Source organism: Pseudophryne corroboree, chromosome 2 (assembly GCF_028390025.1).
Source record: "Pseudophryne corroboree isolate aPseCor3 chromosome 2, aPseCor3.hap2, whole genome shotgun sequence".
NCBI lineage: Eukaryota > Metazoa > Chordata > Amphibia > Anura > Myobatrachidae > Pseudophryne > Pseudophryne corroboree.
The window spans coordinates 693,343,790-693,357,160 of NC_086445.1; the positions used below are offsets into that span (position 1 = coordinate 693,343,790).

The 13,371-nt window shown below is 42.1% G+C and overlaps 1 protein-coding gene across 2 annotated transcripts in view; it reads left to right on the top strand.

Moving 5' to 3' along the window:
* Nucleotides 1–400: 400 nt before the first annotated feature.
* Nucleotides 401–13,371, top strand: part of LRRN2 (leucine rich repeat neuronal 2) — an 84,313-nt gene continuing 71,342 nt past the window's right edge. The window contains exon 1 of one of the 2 annotated variants that reach the window (XM_063955234.1): nucleotides 401–495. The gene's annotated coding sequence lies outside the window, so the exon portion shown is untranslated. Of the gene's footprint in view, nucleotides 496–1,698; nucleotides 1,939–13,371 lie in introns of those variants that run through there. The other variant, XM_063955233.1, reaches the window with a different exon arrangement.

The window sequence follows — 13,371 nt, forward strand, 5'->3', positions numbered from 1 at the left end:
AAAGTGTTCCACTATACACTTAAAACAGAGGGGATAGTTATGTAGTGCTAAAGTCATAATCTTTGGTTCCTCAATTTCCAACTGTGTTTTTGTATAACCACAAGTACAGAGCAGCTCTTAGTAGACTGTAGAACATTTGTCCAAGTGTTGTGAGTATCCCCATATCAGGTTTCCCCCCGAAACTGTAGACTAAACATTAACAAGCAGGTAAAAGAAACCTCATGTTATTGACTCCTACATATACTCAAATTGAATATGGAAAATGCATAGTTTCTATAGAAACAGCCATCAAATGAGGCCTGTTAGGGCACACAGCCCACACACACACACACATAAATTGGATGGATCTCTGCATACACGCAGCACAGAAAGGATGAACTCTGTGTAACCACCCACGTCAAATTTATTGTATATTTAAACGCCTCATTGCCACTCAGTAACGCCCATCCATCCTGATGCAACTGAGAAGCCAAGGAGATGTATATGAGTTATACTGTAAGTGCTTTATTTTTTGTATGCAGACCGCAATGCATGTGCAGTTTGCTTAAAACCACCTGATGCTCCCGCATTCAGAATTGGGTGCAACTCCAAGTCAGCACCTGTATTTCTGTGATGTGTCAATAAAGTTACTATATATAATATATTTATGTACATCTGCGTTTCTATGTGTCTGTTTGTTGCTTGCGTCTTTACTGTATTTATTGATGTGTCTGTCACACAATATGCTGACACCCCACTTTTCAGTGAAGTTACTGCTGCTGTGTTGACATCCCACACATGCATACCACATAGGCTTTTATTCTGTAAGATTGTTTTTCATCCATCAGTACACCATGCCTTAGCTGCTACATTCTAGATGTGCACAGAATTGTATATCATACAGTCTACTGTATATGCTAATACAGCTTTCCTGTTTCTGCTGATCTAGCATGCTGTTACCACTGTGTACATGTACCTTGCAGACACATATATTAGAACGTCAATTCAGGCAACTGACAATATACAGTATACATGGATGGTAATGAGTTAATCTCTTGAATCTCTTGTCTGTCAATGTTGTGTGCTCTGCAGATGTCTTATCATCTCTCACCCACAAATTATCACTTTGTTTCCTAGCAACCAGCTTGCAAAGATAGGTTGTGAGGTGCACAAGGGGTACCACCTGCTTATGCGTGATGTAGGTAAATTGGTTGATGTTGGTGTAATAATCCTCAGGTCTACCTACAAGAAGGACAATACAATGTGCACACATAGCCCATGGCTGTAACAGGGTTAATAATACAGAATTACAACTCTATTTAAAATAAATCACTTACTTGGTTGTAATTGAAAGGGTTGTTTGTATACAATATGATACAATTCACATCTCACAATGTTGCAGTAAGTATATACTTTATATATACAAAATTATAGTAAATCTCTTACAAGAATAAGCAATGTTAAGGTAAAATTACATCTCCATTTTCAAAAGCCCACATACTGCTATGCTTGAATGCTTTGGATCCACAATCAGTGCCACAGGTTGGCATCCAAAGCTTTCTGTGCATCATAATCAGAAACAGTTATGCAGCAGAGTCTGCCTGACACTAGCTGGCACTGCCCCCTACCTTTACCCTGCGTTTGTGTATATGATTGCAAATCAGTGGGTTTAAAGATTGCCCCTCCTCCGATCTTTCTCTCCCTCCCTTCTCTGTTTCTGCATCCCACTCACATCTTCCAGAGAGGAGAGAGGAAGAGTACAGTCTGCAGTGCCAAGGAAAGAGGGCAGTGTGGGTGTCACTGGAGGACTGGACTTGGCATTAGGAGATGAAAGGTTGGATGGTGAAAAGCATTTAATCCATCCATCCAAGCATTTCATCCATCCACCCAGCAACAGATCATTCCTATGTGGAGAGCAATAGGCAAAGAGAAACTGCTGCTTGGGAGACTACCCTGAAGGTAAATATCTTCTGTATATTTGGCAATGAGAAATACTATACAGGTTGACTAGGTTAGAGTAATGGGGGGAAGGTATTGGTGACTTACTGTGACCGGTGTCTGCAGGGAAGGGTCCACGTTGGAACATAGGGTTTTTGTTTTTTATTTTTTTATGTCTGATGGACCAGCCACACAATGCCACTGAGGCCCCTTTCTCAAACAGCATATTTACTGTCTATAAGATGTGTCTGTGACTATATGCAGGTAAACAAATTGTTACATTATATTCTGCAACAGTATATCAACACAACATGTTTGTAATAAGGGGTTAATGGATGTATACTATTTCCATTTAAGGTTCTATTATTCTAGAATTTTTTTCCTATTATTTTCCCGGCTGGTGCATGTAGTCTAAACACTTGACTCATCATTATGAGGATATCTGTGTGCTGCTTATACAGTATGTCATATTAGCCTTTACTAGAACCTTTGTCTTGGTATGTAATCAGTGTGACTGTAAGTGCTATACATATATGTGCACTTTAATGTGAACTGTTGTGCAACCAAGATGGGTATAATAGATTTTTAGGAATATATTTCCATAATCATGATTCAAATTATTGTCAGGTAATTGTTACTATCCTTACAGTGTAACAGCTATATTCATATGCAATAACATTTGTTATCTTTCTTAATTGCATTCATCAGTGCGAACACTTTACCTTTATTAGTCATACAATATGAATATATATATATATATATATATACTGTGTTTCCGTGTTTATTTTTTGTATTCTTTCACATTGAAAGAGTATAGTCGTCTTACCTTGTATACACTCCCTGTCAGTACGCTGTGTGTATGTGACATGATGTGATACCACATGTTGCAGGCCCAAGCAGTTGTTAAATACATTCAAAGCAGAACATTGCAGGAAAACAACAGAGGGAATATATTTATTAAGAATAGTGTTACTCTGAACACAGAATTGTCTTTAATTTTAGATATAAACAGTATATACTGTACTCCATAAATGCCTTATCTCAAGTTAGCCTGTAAATTTGCATCCAATATATTTTCATCTTTTACAGACCATTAACCCATTGATGCGTCTTTCATGCCTTTCTCACCTTTTCTAAGCCTACACTTTCTCCTCATCGTCATCTCACCCTGTTCGCACTGCTTTCAAATTGATAATTTTCCTGGCACATCTATCATCTGTTTACATAGATCATTTTTCTTACCTTTTAATTAAAACAAATGTAAACTGTTTTTGTTTAGCATTTAGCTTTGATATATATTTGATGGCTATGTGCCCTAAAAGGCCTCATTTGATGGCTGTTTCTATAGAAACGGCACATTTTCTCTTTTCAGTTTGTGTGACAGGTCTGATGGTTCCTCGCTTCTATGTGAGATGCATTCAGCACAAGATGGAGCCACCCTCCTCTTGGATTCTCACAGCCATACACCTAAGCTGTTCTCTTTCTCATTAGTGTGTCTGTCTTATCTCTTCATCTGTCTTTGTTGTGTTTATACTTATTCTCCCTCTCAGTCTCTATCATTGCATCAGAGCTATATGTGATCTGAAGGGTGATTTCACAAATCAGTACTAGGTGTATTGCAGCAATAAATACTGTGAGTCATTTATATTCAATATATAAACCTATGCAATGAATGGTAAACTTAAAAATTCTTTAAACTTCTTTATTTATCTTTGGAATACATGTATAGTTACTAGTTACTATGTGTAGTTTTAGTAACAATTACATGGTTGTGTACAATATGTGTAATCAATGTATATTTGGTAATGGCCTATGAGTCGCAGTGTACAAAGTCAGACAACAATGGCTGACTATAGTGAGACTTGTGATTGTGTACTAACAGAAAAAGCTCACATTTGGTTTATCAGGTTGTTTACCAAACTGCAGGCCTGGCGAGAGGAGGGGCCAAAAGTAACACCCTTCCTGAGCCCGACGTCCAGAGGGGCCCTGTGGTTCATATGGGCACAAAACGTGACACCAGTGCCTAAATATGATCTACATGCTGGCTGTCTGTCACCACGCAGCTAGCCCCCAAAAAACAATGAAAACATATCCCCCTTCCCCCATGATCCCCTTCCAAGTATTTCACCCATCCACTGCACTCTTCCTCTCCTGTGCGGTCACTCCATGAGTAAGCTTATGGAGACACAACAGTTAGTGACTGTGAGCAGTGGTGGAACTAGTTAGTGGTGGGCCCAGGTGCAAGAATATGCTTTACCCTCGGCGGTCAGGAGACCAACACCATGATCCCGACAGCCGGAATACAGGTGGTGAGCACAGCATGTCCCCTTGCGGGCTCACTGCGCTCACCACGCTTTGGGCCCGGTGGTGACCGAAAGGTTATATTTCCCCTCGGGTGGGGGCTTGGACCACCACCGAGTGGGGATTCCGTTTGGCAAGGTGTGGAAACTGTGGAAAGGCATGGAAATTAGCGCTCTTTTCCTTAACTGACATAGGTATACTGTAAATAAGGGGCCTGGCAGGCCGGGCACTTTATCCACAGTGTCCACGCCTTGTCTTTCATTAGGATTTAACCTCTGATGCCACTGAGTGTATTGGTCACATTGAGAAAAGTCCCAGATGGGAAACCTTACAGCATTGGTACAGTATGTGGACATTGCCTTTTTTTGAATAAATACTTAATTTTGTTGTGTTGACTAGATTGCTTAGAAATTAAGAACACATCGCTTTGTGTGTAGGGATGCCGGCGACAGTGATGCGCGTTGCTGTCGCCGGCTCTAGAATTGGCACGCTGGGTGAAATGAGCGGTCCCCCCATCACTTCCTCCCCCCCTCGCTCAGCACACAACGCGCTGTGCTGAGCAGGGGGAGAGATGTGTGCTGAGCGGTCTGCGATTTCGCTCAGCACACATCTCCAGGAGAAATCTCCCGTGTGTACCCCCTTAACAAGACTGGAGAGTGCTATCTTTCCCACTCAGTTGGATACTCTGCACTGTAACCATTTGCATGAATATGTTTAACTCAGAATCAGGCCCTTGAAGTGTTAAGTAACCAGTTTACTTCGAAAAAGTTGAAACCCTAAGTATGGTGTTTTTTCCTGCCCAGTTTCATTGCTATGTTTACATCCGTTTTTCCCTCCCTCTCTTCTTTCTCTCTATACCCCTTTTACAAAAAATGTTTTCAATAAAAATGATTGATGTTAAAAAAAAAAGTGGAAACCATCAGTGTTTTCAAATTAATATTTAGCGCTAAACAATATTTTCAACCAATGTTAAAAACTTTGGTCCCTTCCCTAATATGTGGATTCTTGCTGGTGAAGGAAATGGTTCTAATCAGTCACTAATTAGCTCATTCACCCTGTGAGTACAAGTCAGCCCATTCATCAAATAATGAGAATAAGGGTAATTGATCATATTTATTGTTTATCCAAGAACTTGTACTCATGAAAATAGAGATTTGTACATTCTGAAATTCATACAAATTTCCCAGATTTGCAAATGTGCCGATTTACTCAAACTGTAAATACTCAAAAGAATCCATAGTAAAAGTACACTGACCAGATTTCCAGTTGCACTGGTCAGCTACTGTATTGTAACATATTTAATACTAGTTGTGACCAGGGCCAACAACAGAAATCTTGGGGCCTGGTACATTCATATTTTTTTGGCCCCCTTATCCCTCCCAGGTAGCTACAGACTGGTTGGCCATTTGCTTATCCTATAATCTGTCTCTCCAGGCTCACTCATCACCTGTATCGCTCCAGCCTCATCCTCACCTGTAGCTCTCCAACACCATACTTTCCATCACCCTGTATCTTTCAGCCTTCCTCTGTGTCTCTCAGCCTCCCCATCCCCCTTTCTCTCAGCCTCCCTATTCCCTGTCTCCTCTTGTGGCCTCGCCTCTCAGCCTCCTCTTGTGACTCTCAGCCACCCCATGTGACTTTCAGCATCCTATCCCTTCCGAGGTAGGTACAGACTGGTTGGCCATTCGCTTATCCTCCCGTCTCTCTCCAACCCTAACTCATCCCTGTATCGCTCCAGCCTCACCATCACCATCCTTCCCATCCTCCTGTATCTCTCAGTTTCCCTGTGTTTCTCAGTCCCCCCATCTCCCTGTGTCTCCCAGCCTTCCCTTGTCTCTCAGCCTCCCTATTCTCCTGTGTCTCTGAGCCTCCATCTGTGTCTCTCAGTGCCCCCCCACACACACACACACCATCCCCCTGTGTCTCTCTCAGCCTCCGCCTACTATATGGCCCAGTCTCCCTGTGTCTCTCAGCCACCCCGTGACTCTCAACCACCCCCTGTGACTCACTGCCCTTGTGAAAAAGCCTCCCCCTGTGTCTCACAGACTCCCCCTGTGACTTTCAGCTTCCCCCTCCCCTTGTGTCTCAGTCTTAATCTGTGTCTCTCAACACCATCCTCCTCCTGTGGATCAGTCCCTCGTGCACCATAATTGTCAATCATAGGTGCGAGGCAGAGGTGTTTAGTTTGTTCAGCTGGGGAACACTTACCTCGCGCCACACTGGTATTCACCCTAGAGCACTAAACTCCTGTGGACCCGAGCCGTAAGGAGCAGTAAATGGAGCTGTAAACTTGTAGCCGGATCACAGGTAGCATAAAGACAGTACATACCGTGGCCTCCGGAGATAGAGCAGGGAGGCAGCAACATCTGAAATCTGGGGGAGGTTTTCCTGGTGAGCCGCGTACTAGACTGCCCACCGGAGAACAAGAAGTGGCAGCTAAGTGTGGAGCAGCAGCCACAGTAGATGTTGTGCTCCCCCTCTGGATACGAATGTCATTGCTAAATTGGTGCTATAGTGCCCATGCAAGATGCAACTGGGTTACAACTATAGTGCGGTACAGATTAACGGGACACAGGACCTGGACTCCAGAGATTCCTGAGGGTCCGGTGCCCCTCGAAATCTTGGGGCCTATCACAAGTGTCCCCTTTGTCCCCCAATGTCACCGGGACTGGTTTTGTCTGTAACATTTGGTTCAGTACCAGGGATGCGGTCAACATCCCGCTGGACGGGATCCCGGCGGTCGAAATACCGATGCCGGAATCCCGACCGCCACAATCCCGACATATTCTCCCTCCGTGGGTGTCCACGACACCCATAGAGGGAGAATATGATAGTGTGCCGAGCGTATCGAGGCACCGTGCCCGCAGCGTGGCGAGCGAAGCGAGCCCGCAAGGGGCTGCGTTCCGCTCGCCACCCCTGTCGGGATTGTGTGGTCGGGATTCCGGCGTCGGTATTTCGACCGCCGGGATCCCGTCCAGCGGGATTACGTACTGATCCCCAGTACCAAGGGGTAGATTTACTAAGGCATGGTTTGTCAAAGCCGCCAATAAACTGCTTTTACCAATAGTTTTAAAACAGCAATTGGTATAAATCTTAATAAATGTACTTAAAAATAATAATTGTACAGTAAAATATGTATCGCAGTATGTGACAGACATACAGTATATTGTAATATATTTTGTATAACCTACTGTACTATACATTGCTGTAGTGTAGGTGGTTCAAATTATTGTTGTATGTTTTAATCTATATATACATATATTATATATAAGTTGGTACGTATGCAAATATCTTAAACAGCTCTCAAAGTGAAGTTGCCAAATTTTAAACAGTTATTTAGTTTCGAAAAATTAAGCTAGTCAAAGCAACAGAGTGACAAATATCAAAAACATCTTTTGTTGGTAAACAGTTGTTTGACTGACTAAAGGAAGCCTAGCGACAACATGACATAGCATCAACACAACAAAGCAACAAATCTTGCGACAGTTGCATTTTTAAAATGAAAGTATAACTTTCACATAAAATCTATAAGTATGTCATACAGAAGGATAGTTGGTCATGGCAAAGGAGAAGACACTTTTATTCCCTGAATACCAGTAATAACATCTGAGATACTTGTTCAATTTAAATGCTTGCAATTTCCAGTAACAGTAAAGCCCTGTACACACTGGGCGACATTCCCCTAATGAGTGACTAGCGCTATATCACTGAACACTATATTGTTCAGCGGTATAGCTCATACACACTGAACGATATCTTTCAGTGATGTCATCCCCACATTCCCCGAACATGCAGCTCAACAATGTAGTCAAAGTTGAGCTGCATGTTCGATAGACCATAGATGAACATGAACGACCCATGGGTGCACACATCGTTCATTGTATGCATACACACTGGCTGATATGAATGATATATATTTCAAAAAAGATCGTTATCGTTCATATTGTGATGTGTTTTGACCCAGTGTGTACAAAACTTAAGTTTTGCCATGTCGATCAATAAATCCCAGGACAAACACTTAGGGAGCTATTCAATTGTTCATTTTAACATGATGATTAACGTGACTATTACATCATAGTCACAATAAAATTATTTTAATTTTACTGAAATACAGTTTTGTTTAGTTAACCTTTTATTTTATTTCTCTAATCAGAGCTTTTGTATATTTTCTAAATAGCATTTTTGGTCAATTTACCAAATAATTTGCTAATATATAAAAACTGCTACACATTACAAATCGGACCCATGCAGGGTGAGCCTGCTTGTTAACTAATACCAAGAGAGTCTTCTTTTTCTCCTTCCCCTTATACTTGTTAACTAATTAACAAGATCTTTGAAATGTACAACAAGCATTAAAAGAAGGCAATAAAAGTTTTTAAAAAATGGTAATCATTTTTTGGGGCTAGAGAAACCTAGATATGCAACAATATGACCAGAAAATAATTTCTGAATTGATTTGCAGAATTACAAGTTTGATTGCTGTATCAATTGTGGGTCAAATTTTGTGGACCAAATTTAGCAAATGTAGCTATTCAATTGTTCATTTTAAAGTGATAATTAAAGGATGCCCATTGTTGCGATTCAATTGTTTTGGGTGCCCTTTAATTATCTTGCTAGTCGTGCCCAGGTAGACAGGGTTTAATCACCTAAAGCTGCAAAACCTGTCTAAACTAATGGATGTGACAGGGAAAAGACCTGTTTGGCCGTCCAAACAGCAGACTTCTCACACATTTCACCTCACTGCCTCCGTGGCTGCGGGCTGAGATGGGACTGCCATGGCTAATGGGCGTCTGATCGGAACAACAATTGAATAGCTCTGATAGATGCCCACTAGTTAAATCCAGTGCTGAAAGTAGGGTGATATGGGGTGGTACAGAGTACCATTAAGAAATATGGTGGTGGTACTCAGTACCATCAGTCCACCGCTGTGGCATAATTTATAAGGGGCATTTTTGTGTGTGGGACATAAAATGGTGTCAGTAGCATAATTGTGTGTGGCATAACATGTAATAGGCATTACGGTGTATGGCATAATGTGCAATGGGCATTACAGTGTGTGGCATAATGTGTAATGGGCATTATGGTGTGTGGCATATTCTGTAATAAGCATTACGGTGTGTGGCATAATGTGTAATAAGCATTAAGGTGTGTTGCATAATGTGTAATGGGTATTATGGTGTTTGGCAAAATGTGTAAAGGGCATTATGGTGTGTGGCATAATGTGGCCATGCCCCTATTGTCATGTAGCAACTCCCCTAGTTTTGTGTGACCATGCCCCCTCGTGACACATGACCATGCCCATTTGTACTATCAGTACCACTAAGAAAAAAATTCTACTTGCACCACTGGTTAAAACATTCTTGCCAACCACTGAATAGCCCCCTTAAAGTTGTTTGGCTTCAACTACAAGAGGACTGTTTCTCCCATGGTCAACTGTATATATGATGTTCTGGAGTGATAACAGATCTTTATGTAAACTCTCCTTTCAAAATATGTATATTTTCAAAATAGCAGTTTTGGTCTATTTACCAAATAATTTGCTAATATATCAAAACTGCTACACATTACAAATCGGACCCATGCAAAGTGGGGTGAGCCTGCTTGTTAACTAATAACAAGAGAGTCTTCTTTTTCACCTTCCCCTTATACTTGTTAGCTAATAAACAAGATCTTTGAAGTGTACAACAAGCATTAAAAGTAGGCAACAAACTTTTAAAAACAATGGTAATCATTCTCACAGCAGAGAGCTAAAGAGATGGTTTGGGGGATAGAGAAACCTAGATATGCAACAATATGACCAGAAAATAATTTCTGAATTGATTTGCAGAAATACAAGTTTGATGGCTGAATCAATTGTGGGTCAAATTTTGTGGACCAAATTTAGCACAATTTGTTCATCTCATTTTGGAATGCATAGAAAAGCAATTGTAATTACACACTATCTACATTTATACTCTACACTTCAGTTAACTAGAATTTCCCTTATTAAATAAGTTTGGTTGGCAAAGAATTCCTGGACCATGAAAGTCAGTATTTCTTCTTGGCATTTTGTTTTTTTATGCAATTGTAGTAAATCTGTATGCTTTTTATAATGTATAATTGTGTCTCCTTTAGAGAAATACATACTTCTGTACTGCTCATCTACACCAAAATCCTTATCTTAGAATTACAGCCCTTTGCACTTGGAAAGGTGAAAACAGAGCAGGCAAGTGTAATTTCTGTACAGTACTGTTATATACACGTATGTGTAGCATGCCCCCAGAAGATGTACTGTAACTTAAGACTTAGATACATCCTCTGATTCACTTCATTCTAGTCACATCTGTTGCAGGTACTGGAGGCCCATTGTAAAGGGATTTGGTGATGGTGGTGGGGACGATAGCAATGACATATACTTGTCTTCATTTATTTTCTCTCCTCTCTCTCCTGGAGGGGTAATGCAGCTGACTGCTGATAGCGGAGGGGCCCTGTGCTTCTTGTCATTAGGACCCACCCCTTCATGTGATATTAGTGCACAACGCGAGTCTACAGTATGAAGAGAGGGTCGTAGCCAGAGTTATGTAATTCCCACAAAATCAAGTCATATTGTCACTTTTCATGGACCTGTGATTTGCGTAATTTTGGTCCCTGTCCTGCCCATTTCAATAGGAAGTAGGCAGGGTGCAGAAGGGTCACTGAGTCTTGGATGACACCTGCAGCACTTTTTTGGGAAGGGGGACTGCTGCTACCCATGTCGGTGAGGAGAGCCCCATGACCCAGCACCTGCGCAATGGAGCAGACAGGTGCCGGGTCCCGATGCATGCGCACAAGCGGTGGCTTGAATGTGTATGCACAAACCTCTGGCTTCTATGGACTGCATCAGCTGCAGAACGCGGAAGAAAAATTGGGCTAAGGACAAGGTAGGGAGTGACTTCCTACAGGAAGCCATCTCTCTGCAAATCGCAGCCCGGTCTGGCAGTCCCGTTGGGAGGAAACACCTACCAATAGGACTACCTGTCCTGCGGGTGACTGGCAGGTAGGACTTCCAATAGTAAGTCACTGCCAGTCACAGGGAAGCCACTGAACCAGTGCAGTCACACAGACTGCAACTGGATACGAAGAGCTCACTGAAGTGGTGGATTTTACTGGGGGGCTGCAGTCAGGACAGGTGCTACCCGCTCAGCAAAGGGATGCAGAGCAGAGAGGTGCCAGGCTGGAGAGGCACTCCCCCTGCTCTGCATCACTTCTGCTGCTGCGCCTGTCACACTGTATGACAGGCAGCGGTGTCAGCAGCTTGAAGCCTCCACCCCTTCTTTGACAGTGTAGGTGTTTGGCCTGAAAATGGGGTGCTGCTACATGGGACCGAGGGGGAGGAGCTACATGGAACCAAACCAGGCTGCTATAGCTTCGGCCAGCTAGACTGTGATAGTTAAGTGGACGGAGAGTGAGTGAGTGTGAGAAAGTGTTTGCATGTGTGTATCTGTGTATATAGGTGTGTGTGTGTGTGTGTGTGTGTGTATGTGTGTGTGTGTATCTATCTCTGTGTATGTGTGTATCTGTGTATGTAGGTGTGTGTATGGGTGTGTGTATGTATGTGTGTGTATCTGTGTGTGTATGTATGTGTGTGGGGGGCATAATGTGTATAAGTGGCTGTTCTGTGGGCATTATGTGTAAGCAGCACTACTACTGGGGCATTATATGTAGGTGGCACTACTACTGGGGGCATTATGTATAAGCAGCACCACTACTGGGGTCATAACATGTATAAGCAACACCACTACTGTAGGCATTATGTGTATAAGCAGTGCCATTACTGGAGGCATTATGTATAAGGGCCCCCACTACAGTGTGCATTATGTGTATAAGTGGCATCACTACAGGGTGCATTATGTGTATAAGTGACGCCACTACTGTAGGCATTATGTGTATAAGCAGCACCACTGCTGGAGGTATTATGTATAAGTGGCACTACTACTGGGGGCATTATGTGTATAAGTGGCACCACTACTGAGGGCATTATATGTATAAACAGCACCATTAAATGGGGTGTAAAGTGAATAAGATTGTGCTACTGTGCAGCATAATTTGAAATGAGGGTAGTATTGTGTGGCCACGCCTCTTCTTTGTGAGACCACACCCCTTTTTTTGACGCTTGCCAAAAGTGTGCACTGTGCCTTTGTAAAGTATGGGAGGGCGCAAATTTATAGTTTTCAGGGGGTGACGAATACCTTAGCATTGGCCCTGGCTGCAAGTACTGTAACCACTGTAAAATCTGCCACTGTGCAGCACTATCTAGCTTCTCCCGACTGGCTGTGTGCATACTGACCTCAGTTCATTTATTAGCACTGTGGCTAGATTATATGAAGTCATGGCCATCTGTTTGAACTAATGCAGAAAAGTAGAATCCCTCTGGAAGTGTTTAACAACAGATGTAGGGTGTTTGTATTTTATTCCAATTTGTATGGTAAGTCCTTCTTTCATATTCATTTATTACATGACAATTTTCTCTTTTGTGTATGATTCTTAAGGGCAGAGGTATTAGTAATCACATTTTTTATGCGAAAATTATCACTTTTTTATGCATGTAATCATGACGATAATAAAGGGCTTTTCACCCAAATGTATCAAAGTGAATTGAAATTTGAAAAGTACATGCTCCTGCAATAAGTAGACACTGCTAAATATACCCAAACACTGATTTAAACTCTGCGCATGCGCACTAAACTTTACAAGGGTGTTACTGACTTTGTTTGCACACAATGTATACAGCATTACAATGTGGAGGTCTCCGACCGCTGACATCACTTCTAGAATTGCGCCCCAGAATGCCTTGCGACCAGCATTCTGGTGCGGATTGCTCCAGGAAGCACAGTGCAGAAGGGAAACTTAGGGGGTAATTCAGAGTTGATCACAGCAGCACATTTGTTAGCAGTTGGGCAAAACCATGTACACTGCAGGTGTGGCAGATATAACATTTGCAGAGAGAGCTAGATTTGGGTGGGTTATTTTGTTTCTGTGCAGGGTAAATACTGGCTGCTTCATTTTTACACTGCAATTTAGATTTCAGTTTGAACACACCCCACCCAAATCTAACTCTCTCTGCACATGTTATACGGTGGAGTCATTCCAGTACTACAAGGAATGCAATAAAAGAAGCAATAAAGTAATGAGCAG